The following is a 13,495-nucleotide window of genomic DNA, read 5'->3' on the forward strand; positions in this document are numbered from 1 at the left end:
ATCATTTCATGATAAATTGTTGGAGGAAAATGTGTGAACAGGACATCATCTTTAGCAGTACCTGGGTGGCTTACTCCGTTAAGTGTCTACCTTCAGCTCAAGTCATCGTTCCAGCATTCTGGGATCCAGCCCCAAGTTGGGCTCCTAGCTTAGCAGGAAGCCTACTTCTCTCTCCCGCTGCCCCTCCCTCCCACTCATGCTCTCCCTCTCTCTCTCTCTCAAATAAGTAAATAAATAAATCTAAAAAAAAAAAAAAAGAACATTATTGGGATGCCTGGGTGTATCAGTGGTTGAGCATCTGCCTTTGGCTCAGGGCATGATCCTGGGGTCCTTGGATGGAGTCCCACATCGGGGTCCCTGCTGGGGGCCTGCTTCTCTCTCTGCCTTTGTCTCTGCCTCTCTCTCTGTGTCTCTCATGAATAAATAAATACAATCTTTAAAAAAAGAACATTATCTTTAAAAATTAACAATACAACATATATTTATCTTTCATCAATAGCACATATATAATTCCAAGTTTGCACTAATTCTTAAAAACTAACAATAATTCAAATGGGCTTTTTTTTTTTTTAAGAAGAGTGTATTTTTTTTCCAGGAAAATGACATGATTATATAATGCAATATTCTTCACTTCACATTTATATTTTCAACATGATCATAAGAGTGTTGGTTTTGTAAAATTATTTGAATTCTTCATGAATTTCCTCAGAGCTTTGATATAAAAATTATTCTCCTTTGAGATGCCTATTGTGTCATTGTTCTGGCTAATTTTCTTTTCATGAAGTACTAATGTGTTTAATTCTGGCAAATATTTATCTATGGCTTTGTGTGTAAGTCAAATAGTTTTCCACTTTTGTTGACTTCATGACATCCTGCATCATTTGCACTGTTCTCTTTCTCATTTTCCAAGCATTTGTACTATATTCCTAAAGGTCATTACCATTATCTGAAAATGAGGACAGTTCTGGGCACTCAGTGAGAGCCTGACCAACAAAGTCATTGACAGGCAAAAGCCAAGGCACCTGAGGGGGAAGGGATCGATTAAAGAGATCAATTTTTTTTTTTAAGATTTCATTTATTTATGAGAGAAAGAGAGAAAGAGGAAAGAGACAAGCAAACTCCCTGCATAGCTGGGAGCCTGATTTGTGGCTCCATCCCATGATGCCCGAGATCATGCATGACCTGAGCCAAAATCAAGAGTCAGATGCTCAACTCAGCCACCCAGACACCCCAAAGAGGTCAATTCTTTAATCAATAGTTTCATATTATGACGTTTTATTTTGCTACAAAAGCTTGAATAATAAATATTGAGATGATGAGAGCTCCCTGTATGTTATGATTCCTATTTTACAGATGAGAGAACTGAGGCCCACAGAAGTCAAATAATATGCCAATGGACCATACAACCATTAAGTGATAGAACTAGTATTTGAAGGCTTTTAATCACTGAGGTGTTTAATCAACTAAGCAATGTAGGGATGTTTTCAGTTGTTGATTGGGGGTAAGTCACCATCACAAATTTACAAAACATAGAGAAAGTTCATAATTCCCCTACTGCTTGCTAACTTGTAAGTATTCTTTTCCCTAACTTCTAAAAGTATGAAGACTTAATTTTCACCCTTTCTCCCCTAATATGTGTAATTAATGCATCTAAAGACTGTCAGCTCAACCCACAAATCTTGATATAACAATCTTTTCATTGTCCCATAAATTATTTAAAAGTATGCTTTTAAGTTCCTAAACAGAGAAGGATAACTATGTTTTGGCTATTCATTTTTCATTTTATTGCACTGAGATTTGGGAATATTATCTACATGACATAGAATCTAAGCCAACCACTCACTATTAAGACTTACTTTGGAACCATTATGTGGTCAGTTTTTGTAAATGATGTACATGTGTTAAAAAGAATGAATGTAGGTATAGGATTCTACATATTAGATCAAACTTGTTAATTTTTCTGAAACGTAGTCTAAATCTTTACAATTTTTCATTTGCTTAATCTATTAATTACAGAAAGAACTACATTAACGTCTTACAATGTGATTATGGACTTGTTGATTTTTCATTGTAATTTTGCCAATTGTTTTTATTATTTAAAGTTTATTATTTTTAAGTTTAGAACTTTGTATCTTCTTGGTGATTTTGTTCCTTCTCAGTATACAGTATGCTTTTTCCCTAATATATATATATATATTTAAAATGTATTTAAAGACTATTTTGTCAGATATGTTATAACAGCTTTCTTTTTATTAGTGTTTTCCTGGAATAATTTTTCCATCCTTAGTTTCAGCTTTTCCATGTCATATTTTAAGTGTATTTATTGTAAGCAATGGATAGAATTCATTTTTAAAAAATTCATTCTGTCTCTTAGCTGACAAATTTATTTACATTTATTATGACTATGGATATATAGATAGATAGATAGATTTTTGTTACCTTTAACATTCTATTTAACTCCCTTTTTGTTTCTTTTACTCATTTTCAGTGTTCTATTTAATTGATAGTTTATTTTATCCATCACAGTCCCTTATTTAAAAGTTATATATTCTATTTTGCTTCCTTTAGTGGTATTTTTAAACTTTAAACATGAATTCTTGATATTACAATATCTAAATTCAGCCAATATTTTACTCTTGGAATACTCCAAACTTGAATTTTTGACATTCTATTATTTTCTAGTATTTTTGTTTCTCTATCTTCAAATTTGTTTTTACTGTCATTGCAAATGCTTTGATATATCCACATATTTATGAATGTGGTTGCTCACCAATGTTTCTTTTGTCCATTCTTTCTTCATGAATTCAATTTCCTTCTTTATGAAGCATATCATTTGTAATTCTTTTTAGCAGGATTTTTTATCCCGTTTGGGGGTGGTAATTTATTATCTCCAGTTTGGGGTTATTTTTGCTCACTCTCACTCATTATGAATGCCTTCCTTATGTACTGTGTAATTTTTTTTTATCATTAATTCTCTTTTTTAGCATGACTTTTTTCTCTATGAGAACCCCATATGGATTTCATTGTGAGAGTGTCCCTTCTAAAGTGCTAGATTCTTGGCATTAAGTTAGAGTACTTTTGCCTTAGGGTCAATTTTTATATAAATTCTTCAATCTGGGGTTGATAGTTTAATCTATTAGGGTAGGCTAAATTTGGACTCTGTATCTATTTGAGGCACAAGTCTATAGTATTAAATTAACAGATCTTTTTAAATTATCAAGTTTTTTGGTTTGATTTCTCAATGCAGAACCCAGGCAGAAATATATGCATAAATGTATCTATTATCTCTCTTTTCTAAGAAACAAATTTCTTTAATAGTCCACCCTTTAACTGAGGTACAGCACTTTTAGGGCATCATGACCTCACCTAATCATAAATATCTTTGAAGGCCCCTACTTCAAATATCACCATAATGGAGGGTAGGGCTTTAGCATGTGAATGAGGGGAGGAGAACAACATTTAGTCCCTAACAGTCTTTGTCTTCCATCCATCTTGGACATCCGAACTAGGCTTCTAGTTTATCAAGAGCAAGCCCTGATCCTCACCCATACTCTGTTGCTGCAACAGTTTCTACCCTTAGTCCACTACTATCCTGTTCCCACCATTATTTCTGGAACCTAGGGACTTCATTTGCTTTCTTTGAATCAACTATCTAGGATATTTAGGGTTTTTCAAGTCTCCTAGTATTACCTTATTACCAGAACTGGAAGTCTCTCACATCTGGTCTTTATCTATCATTTGCGTGACCTAAACAAGTCTTCTGAATTTCCATTCCTTTCCTATTAAAAAAAGGATGATGCACGCAAGTATAATTTTCATTCATCTCACACAGTAATTCTGAGAAAGAGCAATTAGAGATAGCAATATGTTGCAAATTAAAAATGTTAAATATAGCAAAAGCAAATAGAGATTCTCTAATAATGCATTTTAATTATAATGCATTGATAGAACACATTTTATCTGAGGATATTAAAGTGTATTATAACTACATTATAATTCCTTGAAGAGACTATGAATGTTTCCACCCCAGCAACCGTAGAACAATAAAAGATCATTTGAGATTTGATTGTAAATTAAGTATTATTGACTCCCTTTTTAAAGATTATAAGTACAATTTCTAGAATGTTATACTATTGGTGCAGAGAAGGGCATTTTTCTCAGGATGTGAGTTGAATAATTACAGTAGTTTATTTCAAAGATGCACCCTACAGGGTAAGTAGTTCTGAGAAAAGTGAGAAGGAATTAAATATACAAACAATCTTGGCTGGAGGCAGTATAAACATTGGGAATTGGGGGCCCTGGGGGACCTTTAGTATCTTGCTATATCCCAATGGCTCTGGGGCAGATCATATTCTCCCAGTGCCTTTCTTTTTCCCTCTAAAAAGAGAGGAAAAAAACCCAAGATCATTGAAAAGATTATTTACTATCAACCATGAGGTCAAACCTAGCCAAGAAGGTGAATGAGAAACTGAGTGGACCTTCTTCATAATTGACAAAAGGCAGAGTCTGGAGGCTTCGATCCATAGTAAGATTAATCTTTCAAAGAACAGGGCTAAACATCATGAAATCAAACTGGCTTCCACGGTGTCCTCCAGAACAGAAATTAGATCAAAGCCATACCTCTCTTCAGGAATAGTTAAGACTTGTCATTAATGAGGAATTTACAAAACAATGTGGGAAAGGAGGCGATACTGGATGTGAAGGCCTGCTTATCAGAGCCCACAGTCACGCTTCCCGCTGGTACTTGAGGGATGGGTCTTCACTGCAAATACTGAGGGGTGACAATTAGCTAACTACAAGGCCATATCGGTTGCTAAACTATAGAAATACTTCTTCACCGGTTGGTAAAAAGCAGTGCTCCCGAGTGTCCAAAGCACCCTGGCTACTTAGCTTCTCTCGAGTTTCCCTGTACCTTCCGAGACACAGCTCTTCAAAATCAAGATGAAATCCTGGCACAGCACTGCAGAGCCTGTTCTGATAAGACAGTGTGATACCGCTGAGGAAGTGGTTTGCATGTTGTTCCGGCCCAAGTTCGCAGCTCTGAATCAAATCAGAGCCTCCACATTCCAACTTTTAGCTTTCAATGCATGTAGCATAACAATCTGATTTTGTGGGGGCTCCAGACTTTGGCTTGAAAGGCCTCTTTTTGACTTTTTCTTTTCCTGATCATCATTTTTGCAATATCTAAATATTAGTAGATCCTAGAGTTTTAGATTTCACACATGGAATGCATAAACTCTTAAATATTTTGCTGGCTGATATAATCCCTATCAATTTTTTATCTGGCCAAGTAAAGAACATTACTTTTTAAAAAATCATCTTCCGTCACCGTATTCCACAAGGAAAGGGCAGAAGGACACAAATTCAGAATGAAATTCCTAAAGAACTCATGAAAGACTCCTGTTGTCTCTGTCTCTCATTCTACCACAGACTGGTGAGAATTTAACCATGGACTGGCAGTGATCAGCGGTATTTGCAAACCTGTACTGTACTCCAATTACTCATCAATTTCCGAGCTTAGCCCTAGTGAAGCTCCCCAATTCAACTGTTTCATTTGCTCATATTTTGGTACTACAACCCATGGGCGGCACCCTGACTTTAAAGGATAAAATGAAGACAGTCTTAGTACTGGTAATGTCCTGTCACTTCCTCCCACACTGCTAGAGATGAACAGATGCTCTACAATTCTAACATTCATGTCTGGTTCTCTGTCCTGAGGCTGGCCTGCATCCAATATTTTGTAGCCTATCCTTTTCTCCTTTCTATGCAACATATTGGCATTGTGCACTTATTTACGTGTGTGTTATACAATAATATTGGAGTCTTCTGGTAACATGAATTGCTCAATAACAATCTGCAAATAGGTAGGTAGGCCCAATACCAGGCAAGCTAGTCAAAGCCTTTGCTATAGATAATATTTCACTGGCTTTAAATAAAAAGTACCTGTAAGGAAGGACCTTTCATCTCTGTACATTATAGAATGAACGTTTCTAATGCATATTATATAACTACAGAAAAAAGATTTTATCTGACACTTGATAATTTTACCAAACTTATGAGGAGGAAAGAAAAGGCTTTAGTAGCAAAACAGAAAGGCATAATTGATTACACTATTAAGAAGCTGTTACAACATGAAACAAACATCATAAGATCGTAAGAAGACTCAGCTAATAATGTATTTCTGACATCAATAAAATTAGTTGTTTTTCATCTGGGTTGTGAAATTTCTGATTTGTTTTAGCCTCACGTATTATTCTATTATGGCGTGATGATTCTCATTATGCTTCCCTAAGCCCTATCAACAGATAGAGTCTAGACTCTAATTATCTCTATATTTAGTCAAAATAGTCAGGCTTCATCTGTTTCCAGAACAGTTAATGTATTTGGCTCATTACTCCGAAAACACTGAGTACAATTTAGCTCACTAAAAATGCGTTCTGCATTAGCTTATGTAAGGAGCATAAAGGTCCACTGTGTGATGAGTTTATTCTTTTCCTGTGGCAGTGAGTCAGGAAATAATAGCTATTATTTTTGATCACTTACCATGTACAGACACCGTGGACACCTTTCATATGCATTATTCACTTAGTTCTCACAACAACAAATTATTATTCTGGTTGTACCTATTTAGAAGCTTACTTAAAGTCATGTACCTAGGAAGTGGTAGATGCAAGATGATCTGATTTTAAAGCCTGAATCTTAACCACTATGCTAGATGAAGTACTTGATTCCAAAGACTCAAACTTTATGCCTCATGTTCACACAGATCACATACAATTATGTCCTCAAAGAGATAAAATGTAGGACTTCAACTCTGACATGACATTACTTTGAACATGAGGATAGCATTAAAAAAATTATTAAAAATAATTCCCTAAATTATTCTTTAGGGAATAATTTATGTGAGATTCTTTTTTTTGCAATAAAAAAAGTTATTCCCCTGTTCGAAATCCTTGAATAAATTGCCATTGCTCTTCATTAAGTATTGCAAAATGTCTGAATTCCTGGACACATGGACTGTCCTCCATTCTAAGCTCCTTTACTATTTCTTTGGTTTAACTGCTTCAGCCTTCCACAGTTTTCCATGTAGCATTCTCCCATCTTCTTCCCTCCAACTCAGATATTCTCTTTTCTCCTACTCATACATCAAGTTTGGTTAAATGTCATTTAAGAGGACTTTCTTGACTTTCTAATCTAAATCAAGTGCCCCTGTACTGTGTTTCCGAAAGATGCTTTGTAGCCATTATCATAGGTTATAAATATATACTTAACTATATACTTGATATCTTCTCTTACTAAAATGCCAGATTCAGCAATATCAGAAATTGTATTAGTCTTGCTCACCACTCGACACTCCTGAATCTCCCGTCCACAAGACTTATCACTAGGAATTACTGAATGATTGAATGAATGAATGAATGAATGGTGATAGATTTTATGCAGTTCTATTGTATTTTCAAGCAGAAGCCAGCTAAGGTTAGTCTGTATCCACGAAACTGAGCAAAGCTGTATGATCATATGGGCTTTTGAGTCTATGTTTCTGGCTCTGGCAGTAGATTGAACATTTTAGTTTATTCCTGAGCCATATCCCTAAAACTGCTATTCAAGAAAATAAAAATAAGTGTAGGACTAACTATTCTCTAGAAGTTGACTATATAATCTTAGAGCATGATGGAAGAAGGGAGACTCTTCCTTATATTTTTGGACCTATAAATCAGAAATGTCACATTTCTTTAATACTAACCACAGTGGTTAAAGAAAGTACACAAAAAGTCTGTTCTTAAGATGGTGGTGATAAATATATATATATATATGTTTTTAAATTTTTAGACACATTTCTTCTTTGTCATTCAAATAGCCTAAACAAAGCATGTATAAGTAGGATTAAATAATTATATATGGGATTATAGGACCAACAGTATTTTTAGAAAATCTGATAGAAACAACAAGGCACTGGTGGCTTTGAGACCATTAATTCTTAATACCGAGGTCTATAAATTTTGTACCTTCTCTATGCCCAATACACATAATTTTATGGGAATAAGTGGGCTGAAAGGGGGCACACAGGAAGGGAGAAATGTACTGTTGAAAATCTATTTCATATTGAATACTCTTCCAAGAGAAATTAGCTTTTTTTTTTCATTACAAAGATAATTCACACTCATTATACAAGTTTTGAAAACACTTAAAAATATAAACAGATCATTCAAATCCCAACAATTTCCAGAAAATCTTAGGTAACATATGGTGTATTTCTGTTCAGTCTTTTAGCTGGGTATCTTTTTAACATAGTTGCAATAAATTTGTATCATACAAGATTGATTATAGTTTTTAAAGTTTATCTTTTATGATTTATAAAAGGAAATATGCATGCAATTATAAAATATTCTGAAAGAATAGATAAAATACAGAAAAAAGTGAATATTACCCCATATGTCACACTACCCACAGATAACTACTAATACTATTTTGACGTATGTCTTTGCAATCATTTTTTTAGAATATTTCTTTAGTTGTTATATCATATTTTATATGTTGATTTTATAGCAGAGTTAACACAGGGATATTCACAGATCCTAGAACGTTGCAACATAATTTCTGAGGGCAAATATTCACTGCCTGTCTCATTTTACCTTAGTCTACCCACACAGTTCAATAGAATGAAGCACTCCATAGCACCAGGTATTTTATTTCAAAACTCCCGTTGTTGATTTTCATGAGTGGGCCAATACATAAGATTAGGTTGTCAAATCAGACTCACCTGAAGAGTACTTAACACAGTAACAAGATTAGTAATTTCAAGAGATGGGCAATCAAGAGGCAAAGACAAAGCAGGCAGAGGTCTGGGATGTCAAAGGCTGATGGGTCCTTTCTCCCCACACCAGATATGTATTCTTTGGCCCAGAATAATGGGTTAGGTTTCAGCTAAGGTTTTGCTGGATCATCTCACAAGGCAGGAGGAGTGCTTAAGTTATGAAATATCTCCATTTGATACTCCAAACACTTAAATAATTTATGTGAGATTCTTTAGGGAACTATGCATTTTAGATCTATAGATTCTGGGTTTACTACTAAGTAATCCTTAGCAAGGAAATCCTGCTAAAGCATTCTATAGATAAGAACCCTTTCTTTGGGTAAATATTATTATTCTATTTACCTGGAGTTCCAGTTGACAAGGAGGTTAAATTGGATTCATCTGCCTACTTATTTCTTTCTGGCCAAGTTTGTCCCAACACTTTAAAAGAAAGTGAATGGATCTCAGACAGGATTTTAAGCATTTTCATTCTCAATGAGCAGTAAGAATAGAGTAAAAAAAAAGTTCATGCCATTTAATTCTTCATTCTCCTACACCTAATTCCTGCACAGAAGTAATTTACAGTGAATGCATAGTCAGTGGTTCTGTTTCTCTGGTCTCTTTCTTCCCCACCTTTCTTTTGGAAAAATTCCTAGCCATTTTATCCCCAGATATTGCCTCTAATCTGTTCTTTCTTTCCGATCCCAATTGAACTCCAATAAAAAGTATTTAAGAAACTCATAGAAGATTAACTAGGAGGAAACCTAGGTGATCTTAGGTATGGCCATACCTTTTCAGATACAATACTAAAGACACAACCCATGAAAAAAGAATAAGTTGGACTTCATTAAAATTAAAAACTTGTGCTCTGTGAAAGACACTGCTAAGACAATGAAAACACAAGCTACAGACTTAGAGGAAATATTTGCAAAAATCATAAAGGACTGTTATTTAATGTATATAAAGAACTCTTAAAGCTCAGCAATAAGAAAATTAACAATCCATTTTAAAAATGGGCAATAGACTTGAACAGACATTTCACCAAAGAAAATACTAAGGTGGCAAATAAGCACATGGAAAGATGCTCCACATCATATATCTTGAGAGAATTATAAATTAAAACAACAGTATGATACTGCTACACATTTATTAGAATGGCCAAAATCCAAAACACTAAAAACACAAAATGCTGGCTGGATGCGGAGCAACATTGTTGGTGGGAATGCAAAATGGTACAGATGCTTTTTGGAAGGGTTTGTAGTTTCTTACAAAAGCAAACATTCTCTTACCATACAATCCAGCAATTGTCTGCCTTGGTATTTACCAATAGTTGAAAGCTTATGTCCACACAAAAATCTGCACACAGATGTTTATAGTAGCTTTATTCATAATTGTCAAAACTTGAAAGCAATCAAGATGTCCTTTGGTAAGTGAATGAATAAACTGGTACATGTCAATAATGGAATATTATTGAACATTAAAAAGAAATAAGCTATTATGCCATAAAAAAATGGAAGAATCTTAAATGCATATTACTAAGTCAAAGAAGCCAATCTGAAAAAGCTACATACTGTGGGATGACAACTATATGACATTCTGAAGAAGACAAAACTATGGAGACAGTAAAAGAGTCAGTGGTTTCCAGGAGTTAAGGGAGAGGAAAAAGTAAAAAGGTATAGTACAGGGGATTTTTAAGCCACTGAAACTACTCTGTATGATATTATAATAATGTTAGATACATGCCTATTATACATTTGACAAATGTGCAACACCAAAAGTGATCCCTCATGTGAAACTATGGGCTTTGGGTCATAATGATGTGTCAGTGTGGGTTTATCAGTCCTAATAATTGAACGAGTATGGTGTGGGATTTTGACAGTGGAGGAGGCTGTGTATAGGAAATGGGCAGAAATATGTGGGAAATCTCTATACCTTCCACCAATTTTGCTCTGAGCTTAACACTGCTCGAAAAATAAAGTCCATTTTTAAAAAGTATGCTAAATTTTCTCACTCTAACTTTCATGACAATTAACTTCTTTTTTATATTTTATATCTTTTTTCTTCTCTGTATTCAATTCTGGAAATCTCTTCTAACCTATATTCCCATTATTAATTTTCTTTTTAGCTATGCCTAATCTACATTTAAATCTGTCTTTGGAGTTAAAAAATTTTTAAGTTAATAGACTTTATTTTTTAGAGAAGTTTTAGGTTTACAGAAAAATTGAGTGGAGTGCAGAGTTCTCATATACCTCTTCCTCCCCTTCACACAGTTTCCCCATTATTAACATTTCGCATTAGTGTGGTACCTTTGTTACAATTGAGGAACCAATACATTATTATTAACTGAAGTCCATAGTTAAAACATTATTATTAACTAAAGTCCACAGTTCATATGGATTCACTCTTTGTGTCTTGCAGTTTTCTGAGTTTTGACAACTGCATTATGTCATGTATCATCATTACAGTAATGTACAGACTCGTTCTACTGCCCCCCAAAATCCCCTATGCTCCACCTATTCATCCCTCCTTCTCCTCCCTCCATACCTGAGCCCCTGGAAAACACTGATCTTTTTACATATCTATAGTTTTGCCTTTTCCAAAATATCATATTTCAGACTGGCTTCCTTCACTTTGAGATATGCAAGGAACATTCTTACAGGTCTTTTCATGGCTTGATAGCTCATTTCTTTTTAACACTGACTAATATTCCATCATGTGGAAATATCATAGTTTATCTCATGACCTACCAAGGGAAACCTTGGTTGTTTCCAAGTTTTGGTAAGTATAAATAAGCTGCTGTGAACATTTGCATGCAGGTTTTGTGCGGACATAAGTTTTCAATCCATTTAGGTAAATATTTAGGAGTGCAGTTGCTGGATTGTATGGTAAGACGATGTGCAGCTTTCTAAGAAACTGTTAAAACCCTCTTCCAAAATGGCTGTCTCAATTAGCATTCCCACAAGTAGTAAATGAGATTTCCTGTTGCTCCACATACTGGCCAGCCAGTATTTAGTATTATTAATGTTTTGGATTTCAGCCTAGAATTCTAATAGGTGTGTGGTGGTATCTCGTTTTTTTTCGTTTTCAATTCCCTAATAATAGAGGATGTTGAGCATCTTTTCATACATTAATTTATTGTCTGCATGTCTTCTTTGGTGAGGTTTCTGTGAAGATCTTTTGCCCACTTTTTAATTCTGCTGTTCCTTTCCCATTGTTGAGTTTTAAGAGTTGGTCCATTTAGTTTTAATGCTACTATTATAATTTCTGAAAGTTATATGTGGCTCTTTTAAAAATCTGCTATACTAATTTTTATAGTTTCCTATTCCCTGAGGGTATTTGTAGGTTTTTCCTTTATTTACTTAAACTTACAAAATTGTTATATAATATTTCTTTGTAATTCTCGTCCTTGTCTTATGGCTCTGTTTCTGCTTTTACTTTTTCTCATTCTTAGTACCTTGTTCGCGTATATGCTTTGTGATTTTAGATTGTGGGCCGCATATTGTCCTTGAAATATTATTTTATTTTTTTTCCTTGAAATATTATTTGTGGAGAATCTTTGAGGCCTTGGTCTAAAACCAATTTAAACTAATACTAAGCTAAATTCACGATTTGATATTTTTTGAAGTACTTGGATGATGTGAATGCAGACTGCAAATCTTCACAAGGACCAGCTGGTAAATATAGCTTTGAAGGGCAAAAGGCAATACATCCGTTGTCATGTAAACCCTTCCTGATCTTCCTCCAGGCTTTCTTTTCACGTTCATCGCCCACTCCACATGCATATCAGGGCAACTCAACAATTTGTGAATCTCTGGAACACACTTTATATTTTTCTACTTCTATATTCTTGTATATTGTGTTCTGGAATAGTCTTTTTACTCTTTCTCCCATAGTCTAATCATGTTGGGTCAAATTCTAAATGTCACTGCTTCTAAAACAACTTTCCTCTTTACGTTATCTTTCTTTTGTCACTAATACTCGCAGCATCTCTTATTTATCAGACCAAATAGCATGAGACTGAAGTTTTTATAGGTCAAAAGTGGTTGTTTGTTGGCAATTTCATAGAATCAACCTAAAACTGAGTTCAACACTTTGTATAAAATCAACACATGCCTAATAGTCGCTTAAATAAAATTTATTTTTACAAAAATAAATGCAATATGGTCTAACAATGGAAGAAGATAAGTCTAGTTTACTAATTTTGGAGTAAGGAACATAAAAATTTATTCTTCTAAATGTATGAAGAATTATGTGATATATATGTATATATATATACACACACACACATAATTTTCATATATACATATGAAATTGCTCAAGGAAATCAGAATCATTATGGCTAGAATTCAAAAAAGAATAAGGACAGTGAAACAGAATAACCAATGTTTGCAGATCAAATTCACTTCATAAAGCTGGACAGAAACTGATAACCTACATATACCCAAATGTACTTTGAACTAATTGAAGCCAGGGACTCTTTAAGAACAAAGTGTTATTATGGCAAAAAGACTATTGAAACATCATATGGTAATTGAAAAATAAAGTCAGGAATTGCAATTTAACTTAAAGGAAATTCTTTAAGAGCTCTCTTGGTATTTCACTTCTTGTTGCTAAAAATCTCCTTTTAGGGATCCCTGGGTGGCTCAGCGGTTTAAGGCCTGCCTTCAGCCCAGGGCGTGATCCTGGAGTCCTGGGATCAAG

At 34.4% G+C, this 13,495-nt stretch overlaps 1 protein-coding gene and 1 long non-coding RNA gene across 5 annotated transcripts in view; one reads left to right on the plus strand and one right to left on the minus strand.

The window, feature by feature from the left end:
• Window positions 1-13,495, minus strand: part of DYNC1I1 (dynein cytoplasmic 1 intermediate chain 1) — a 438,187-nt gene that overhangs the window by 375,865 nt on the left and 48,827 nt on the right. The gene's annotated exons all lie outside the window — the stretch shown is intronic.
• LOC140609019 (uncharacterized) overlaps window positions 1-13,495 on the plus strand; it is a 47,192-nt gene that overhangs the window by 9,109 nt on the left and 24,588 nt on the right. The gene's annotated exons all lie outside the window — the stretch shown is intronic.

This window comes from Canis lupus, chromosome 18, assembly GCF_048164855.1.
Source record: "Canis lupus baileyi chromosome 18, mCanLup2.hap1, whole genome shotgun sequence".
NCBI lineage: Eukaryota > Metazoa > Chordata > Mammalia > Carnivora > Canidae > Canis > Canis lupus.